The following is an 8,537-nucleotide window of genomic DNA, read 5'->3' as shown; positions in this document are numbered from 1 at the left end:
TCAGTAATGCAACAATCAGGGGTAGATCTAAGGAGGATCTAAGAGCTACCACAAGGGGCAATCAGAGAGTTTTTGAATTAGTTGTTTAAATCATAAACAGATCCCAGAGATTGACTGAAGCGGCATTTATCTACTTTGCATTTGCATAGCAAATGCAGTTCGAAAGCTACCTGGCTCGACTTCAGGCTCCGTCTGTAAGTTTATGAAATAGACAACAAGGAAGATAAACAAACAAACTAATTCGTCCCCAGCGGAGTCGCCATTTTGTTACAGGGAAAAGTGTCTACTCAGAACTGCTTATCCCACTAAGGTGTGATAGCTGCCTTAGAAACAAACAAAGTAAATCTACTTTCATTTTTCCTTTATGAAGTATAGATAGAGAAGAACAAAGAAGACCAACCTCTGTCTTGCACTAATCTCCTGGTTCGACTCCTCTCCTTCTTGATATTCTTTCGCTACTTGTTCCCTTGCACGCCCAGCTTCATAGAGTACCTATAAGATCACAGTAGCATAGCACTATACAAGAACATGGATCTATAATCATAAACAATCTAGGATCAGATGTAAATTGACCATACAAATGCAGCAAACATAAATGACACAAGAGTATGGAGGAAAACTTGAATAGCTTTATTGATAAACAAGAAAGAGCCAAGGGGAGTTACAACCAGTTGTTCTGACCCAACATCATCCTCTCAGCAAGGAAGCCCCTCTTCACCTCATACAAAGCTTAGATCACCCAACAATCTGATGTTTTGTCTCAAGAAACCAACAGCAATTCCTTACAATATGCAAAATTCCATCCTCTGGATCTCTGGGATAAGGGATCCATATATAGATATCTGTAAGGGAGATGAGTCAGCTTGTGATTTGATTAGTGTCTTCCCTCTGATAGTTCTTGCTTCCACTTGGAGATTGATGATCTCTTACTCATCCTTGGTCGAATTCAGAGAGGCAAGTGTCATAGGAGAAGTTTCTGGAAGATTCCATGCCTCTCCACCTCGCGGAATGATACTGCCATTTGTCATTTCTCGCCCATCACACCCCATAGAAGGGCTTTTTGAAATGAAATGCTCCCACACAGTGTATTTAGGTGAGATGCAACACACTTAGCCTATGGAGCAGCTGAAATGATCCTGTTTTGACCAATTCTGAGCAGTTTTTCATGGAGAACTTCTGGGAGAAGCTGTAATCAGTTGACCTTGTTCCTTTAGGGGTTAGAACAACACTTTTAGGGACTTAGGAGCCCTTGGTTTATGGACATTTCATGCTTGGGGTTGTAGTGCCCAAAAATGTCTATAATAGCTTGGGAGACACAAATTTACGAAAAAGGACAAACATGGAGTTTTCTTAAGTTTTTTCAGACTCCCTAAAATTGAAAAATGCCGAGTTTCTCCTATACTGGACTCGTTAAAATTTAACAGTAAAGGACCTGTTCAATTACAAACAGGAATAGACCACTCCTTCTTAGGGTTCGAATTTAAACTAAGTTGGACTCATCCGAAGGATAAGCTTATAATCAAGCAAATGTTATCCTCCTCAAGCTTGTCAAAAATAAAGAGGTACTTGCCAGAAATGGTGGGGGAAAAGAGAGAAAAATGAACCTGTTTGTCATACTTTGTGTCCCAGAAAAAAATTTAACCACTCTTGAACACGACACTTTTTGTTCACCTGGGTTGGGAAATCCTTTGCCTAACAGTTTATCAAACCATATTGAAAGTCTTCAGTAGGTTTCCAGGTATTAAATTTGGGTCAATTGTCACCAAACCATCTGCTGTGTTGTTATGTGTTCAAGAGGTCAATGCAAATAAACCATTCATCTGCAAAATATCTGTCATCCATCTTGACCATCCCTGAGTGAGTCCTTGCAACTATATTTCTTCAAACTTGATCTATGATTTCGTGTTGTGGGCCTGCCTATGACGGATCACCTTCTATCGACCTCAGCTCATTATCTAGAAAGATGATCTAGAAATCGTTAGTACCTTGGAATCTACATGCCTCAATGGCAGGTTTCTCGCCTTCGACGACAGGTTGCATCATTAACCTTCGATCAAAGGATTACGTGACATGTTCGACATCAACACATCTATTCACATTTCATGGATTTTACTGAGTACTTTGAGATCCATTGACATTACTGGTGGTTTCTATCACACTTGTTAACAGTTTACATCATTGACTGGTAATCAAGTGGTTTCTACCATGTTCGACTTCGACACATTCATTCACATGGATAGAATTGTACTATTTCGGGAAGTAGAAATCAAGACCCTGGATCTAGTTTTCACCATCCAGGCTGCGAGGAATTTTGTATTCATTATACAATGGACTATTCGTAAACAAATGGCCGCACCCATACTGTGTCTACATGTGTCTATACTTGTGATGTATTGCAAGATCATTCCTATATCAGAGCAGTTTAGTTATTTTTCTAGTCAGTTTTGATCTGAGTATGGGAATGCCTACATCAGTGATGATATGATATCATATATATGTTTTGTATTGAATGTTTTTACAGGTTCCAACCAGGCTCTCAACAAGATGATCCTTGAAATGATAAAGTACTTGACTCTTCTTAGACGATAAATGAAATCCTCATCTACTACAGACTTCTCACTTTAGGGGGCAATCTGTTACACAAAATATTGTCACCATGACTATTTGTAGTCAGTGTGAGTCTATCACCACTCATACTTTCCTCCTTTGCAAGTCTCAAACCTCAGCTCTTCATGTCAAGCATTAAAAATGAGAGAAAGTCCTTGAAAATCAATAAATCTCTGGTTCTGCACTTTCTCTTACCATTACCTGTGGTCCCGCACCCCTTGGTCATGTTACCTGCGGACCTGCCCGCTCTGTCTCTAAAGGAGTGGGTGCGGACCCCTGTAAAAGTAAAAAAGGGGCAAGTTTATTCTTAAAAACTCACTTTGGGTTAATTTTGGACGTTTCTAGAAGGAATCTTGACGTGGTTGGTTCACTCCTAGGTGGTTCATGCATCCCATAACTAAAGGAGCTAACCCCTTGATGAGAGGAGCTTATCCCTTTGAAGGAGGGCTTTATCCCTTTGAAGGTGGACCTAGTAACTTCCCTCCATTGCACTATAAATTAAGGCATTGGGCTGGTTGCTGGGGAGGTTGAAAGCTGAACATTTTTGAGGGTAAATGCTGTTGGAATTGAGACTTCCTAGTTAAGCTTGAGAGGAGAGATTACATACCTTTTGGCTTCTTTGGGAAGAGAGTGAAACTTGTCAAAGTAGAGGAGATTCTTGCTGGACCCTGGGAGGAGCTTGTACAGCATCAAGGCACCAAGGTTGTAAAGTTCTTCTTTGATTAAAGTTAATACAATCAGATTCATTTTTCTCAATAAATTGTCTTCTATGATTTATTTCGTGAATTCCTTGATCATCATGATAAATATGCTTTATTATATTGGCTTTTCAGATGCTATTTGATATGTGTGCCTGTTTGTGTTTGCAGATTCTTTACAAAGGAGCTCATTTGGATCAACGGAGTGTGGCTTCCACAAACTAGCACTGGACCCGAGGTAGGCCTAAAACATCTACTAGCCTTTATTTATAAATTGCATATTTAGAGAAAGATAGAATTTGTTTGGTTTGCTTGTCGCTAGATATCATTAGATACTAGGGAGGTCGGTCTTGTCTGCAAGAACGACTTATCCGGCCGACAAAATGGTGACTCTGCTGGGGAATTGAATTTTTGGTTGTTTCCTTTATTTTTACTTTGACTTGAGAAACTGTTTCTCTGTTTCTAGTTTTTGCTTGCTTTGTGGGATTGGGTAGGTTCTGTAGATCTTGAATTATTTTTTGTTTTTCATTCTTTTGGAAGAGGACCGCACCCTCTTCTTGTAACACAATGTGGACATCCCCACACTTTTGCTTTACACACAGAGCGATACTACACCTAGGTACACTGGGGGCCTGCGGACACTGTCAAAATTTTGAAAAACTTGAAATATTTTCATTCAGTCAGCTTAGGATTTGTTTATGTGTTTCTAGCCTCTGCCCAGATCTGCATGTGACTTGTCAGAAACGTTTCGTAGGTTAATTCCATTGGAATTTAGGTTTTATGTGAAATTTCTAGAAGTTTTTTGTGTCGGGCTTGATTTTCATTTGGTCTTTGTAGTAACTCAGAGCTTAGAAGCCTTAGAAACCTTAGATCACCCTGGTTTTTGCTAGTCTTCTTATGAGTCTGACTGATTTGTAAAATCTACCTTTGTTGAGGAATCCATCTTGTTTTTCTCTTTGCGAAGCTTAGAAAGAACTTGTTTTGAAAGTTTTGGATTTCATTTTTAAAAAAGAAAACAAAAGCTGGTTGTTTTTTTATTAATTTGTGATTCTGGACAAATTAGTCCTTAGTTTGCTCATAACTAAGTAAAACGTCCTTGAAAAGAAATCTTGTAAGCTTTTACTTCAATTAGCTTTTTAGAATTTATAGATCTCAAGATTAGATTTTTCAATAATTCTGAGTGTTTTATAAAATTAAAAAAAAAATCTCTTTTGAAAAAGTTTTTTTTTGTAGTATTTGAGTGTTTGAAAAGAAAGGGAAATTTTCGTGAGCATCACTAGTTGTCTTGTTTTTGAGTGTACTGAAAAAGACAAAAAGTTCTTCTTTTTATTTGTTTGTTAAGGAAAGATTTGGTTTTTTATTAAGTGAATTTTTAGTGATTTGGAGTCGAGTCTTCACACCATAAAGTTTCATCTCCGCACCTTTTGACTTAAGAAAAAAACAAAAAAAATAACGCTTAAAGTAAAATCTATCTAGTAATATTTTTATTTCTAGGGCTCTTTATCACCAACATAGCTTAGGCTAGTATCTTGGAGTAGGGAGTAATTAAATCTCCAAGATAGTAAAACAAACAAGTAGCTGTATCTTGCGGTAGGAGATAAATTCCAATTGTTACATCTATGCTCTGGGAAGCTCCCCTTATAGGAGTCAAGCACAAGATCGTGTTCGAACCAGTGGGGTAATCAATCCTTCCTTATTGGGAACGATACAAGATATACATGTATTAAAAATGGTAAACCTCAGATTAACCATTTTCGAGGAGCCTAGGGTCACTTGTTGGTAAACCTTGGATTATGTCAAGGAGCCTTCAAGGGCTTACTCTGCCCTTGCATGTGTATCGGATCACAGACTGTTCCCCTAGGTATATTTGTTTCCGTTGGTAACCATAGTGATCATATTCTATAGGATTCTTTCCTAAGGTGACAGTGGAGGGAAGATCCCACTATACCTAGAGCAGACGTCGGCTAGACTCACTTGGATTTTTTGGGGGGTTCTCTTCACTCGAGACGGTTTAGTGGAGAAACTTGTGCCAGTCTATTCATTAAGCAGGTTGCTGGGGTAACTTTTCCAAGCACCATTTCTGTATTGAATTCTGCGACATTGGATTTCATCACCAACTAGTGTTTTCGGTATGGAAAGTTACTGTTTGTGTGTGGTTTGACCTCCTAGATTCTTTAGGCGTATGATTCAAAATTGTTTGGTTCTTTAGAGACTTTAGGTGGTTTTCATTGATATTTTTCTTTGTTTGCGTGTGAAGTAGTTAAAATATTTAATCGTGGCTGAATTACCAAGGAAGTCCCGTAGACTTCGAGGCCAACCTCCTGAGTTTTCACCGAGCCAGCTTGAAGGGCTACGAGCCCTTGTAACTCCTAGTGACAGTAGAGTTGGGTCACCTGAAGAAGGAGAGTCTTCTTTAGTTGTACATCCTGATTATCAAGTGCAAGCACCAGAGTATATTTTAGAACCTGTTTCTTTTTCCGAAGTTACTGGTAGTTTTTCTTCTACTAGTGAATTAGCCGAGGAACCTGAAATATCTGAACCTAAAATTGAACCTGCTGCTACTCCAACATCAGGATTTGCCTCTCCAACTTCCAGTGGTCCTGGTTCACCCAGGGTAGAAAGAGTTATTACCCAAAATCTTCCTTATGGACTTATTGCTATTGAAGAACTTGTTACTCCGGAAGAAGGTATACATATCCATGAAAATCAACCAGCTATAGAACTTAGGGAGCGTGAATCGATCTTTTACAGTCCACCTAGGAGGGACGCTTGGTATCTTTCATTGACCAATTTTTTGGAAACCCGAGACTAAGTTTTTCACCACCTCGCATTCCTTTTCATCCAACACCTAGGGGTTATTATCCTCCTTTCAATATGTCGAGACAGTCGTCCATGTTTTCTCAATCTCTAGAAACCTTTTTATATGGCGATCCTTCTGTTCCCTCTGGGTATCAGTCTCTTACTGGTACTTTTTCGGGAGCATCTCCTCAACCTATTGAACAAGGGTTATTAACTGGTAATAACGGAACTAAGTCGTTGAGTGTAGAAGATATTCTTATGATGTCAGGTACTATTCCAAATCCGTAACCTCAAGGTGGCCAGTTACCACTTGGGGGGCAGCCTCAAGGTCCTCAATTATCGCCTGGGGGGCAACCTCAAGGTACCCAATTACTGCCTAGGGGGCAACCTCAAGGTACCTAATTACTGCCTGGGGGGAAACCTCAAGGACAGTACATACCTACGGGACAGTACATTCCTCAAGGTCAACCCCAAACTGAGTATGTACCTCAAGGTCAAGCCCAGTATCAATATGTACCTCAAGGTCAACCCCAGTATCAGTACGTGCCTCAAGGTTATCAACCTCAAGGTCAGTACCCAACCTAAGGTTTCCAACGACCTTCCGGTCAGTCATTTGTCCAAGGAGCTGGAAATGTACCTTTGAATTATCAAACCTACCCTCAACCCGGTTATGGTCCTCAATATGCTCAACCTGCTATGGGTTCGTACCCTGGAATGAACTTAGTCTGGGATCCATCTCAATCACAATAGATCTTGCAACCGAATGTGCAGTTTTCATCTCAATCTGGACAACCCTTGGTTTTTGGTTCAACCCAGCAACCTGTCTAGCCTACTATTCAAACTTTTGCACCTTCTGTAGTTTCTCAGCCTGGGCCTAGTTCGCCTCGAACTCCACCTCAAACGACTGCTACAACTGCTGCAACATCTGTTCCATCTACCCCACCTACTTCTAGAGTATCGACAACTCTGGTTTCTACTGTTCCTGCATCAATTCCTCAAGCATCTTTACCTCAGTCTGGACCCACAATTCAGACTTCGGTTCAAATGCCTGTAGGACAACCTGGTCCAAGTACGGTTGTCACAAGTCAACCTCAATTTACTTATCAACCATACCAGGGATAGTACCAATTCGGTCCTACTGTGTAGAACCTAGTCTATCAGTATCAACCATACCCTAGATATACTTATCAACAACCTCAACAACCCCAGTACGGTCCGGTTAATCCTGGTTTTCCAGGAGGATATAATATCCCAAATGCAATTCCAATTCCTATTTATCCTAGATATCCTCCTCCCGGGGCTGGTCTCGTGACCCAAGGTTTTAGGGACCCTAATCGTCAGTTACCGTTCATTGCAACTTTGGACTTTCCTGATTTGTCATGCCTTACGAACGATCCAATTAATTATCTTCCGTTTTGGCCGCCAATGCCGAATAAGTTTCCTAGTGATATTCCTAAGTTTGAAGGTAAATCAGGAGAGGACCCATTGAACCATGTGATGACTTATCACCTCTGGTGTGCATCTAACTCCATTTAAGATGATTCAATTCATTTACGGATTTTCAACGCACTCTAATTGGTCTTGCGGCCAAGTGGTACATTGAGTTACCACGAGCCACTTTTTATAATTTTAGTCAGTAAGCTACTAACTCATTTTCAGTTGCCAGTCATATATGACAATGGCACAGAATTATTAACTTCATTAAAACAGTCAATGTCCACTTATATTTCAGATCACATTCAGTGAATGGAGACGTCGACGACGTTTAGTGAATTTTTTTATCCCGGATCAGATCTTAGCAGAATGGTTTGTCAAATCTTTATTACCAAAAATCACTAAGGATGTAGCTAAGGCAGGAGTCGTTACTAAAGAGAAAGTAATTGCTCAAGCTCAGTACCTTGACCTAGTTTATACGTAGTCAGGTACATTACACGAGAAAATCCCTGACCTTCCTAAACAAAATCAAATAATTGCAGCTCCTTCAGGGTCTCATGCTGCTGATGGTATGATTGGTACAGTTAATACCAAAAGTAAGAAGAAATCTTCCAAGAATTCTTCTCCTATCATAACTTTTCCAGATTCCCCGACAGGAGATTCTTCCGCGGGAATTTCTGCCGATATTCATTTTGTAGAGTCATCTACAGCCAAATCAAAATCGGCGGGAAAAAGAAAAGGAAGAAGAAAAATAAAACAGATAAAAATTCGAAAGAGAACCCAGAAAAAACGGAATCTACTGATGAGAAACGCAAACCTCGTTATCCTTGTCTCATTTGTGATGAAGAGCATTTTACAAGAGACTGCCCTCATCGCGCTGAGGTTGTGGAAATCGTCAAAGGTTCTCAAACGCCTGCTGTTTTGAAGGATCCTTTTCCTAGTCAAGATAGTAAGATGATAGGTTCTTCCTCAAATGCCTCAGAAGAACCCATAATGATG

Source organism: Pinus tabuliformis, chromosome 1_2 (genome assembly GCF_031772625.1).
Source record: "Pinus tabuliformis cultivar Carrire ecotype Pingquan chromosome 1_2, CPIR1, whole genome shotgun sequence".
Lineage (NCBI taxonomy): Eukaryota > Viridiplantae > Streptophyta > Pinopsida > Pinales > Pinaceae > Pinus > Pinus tabuliformis.
This window is presented reverse-complemented; position numbering follows the sequence as displayed.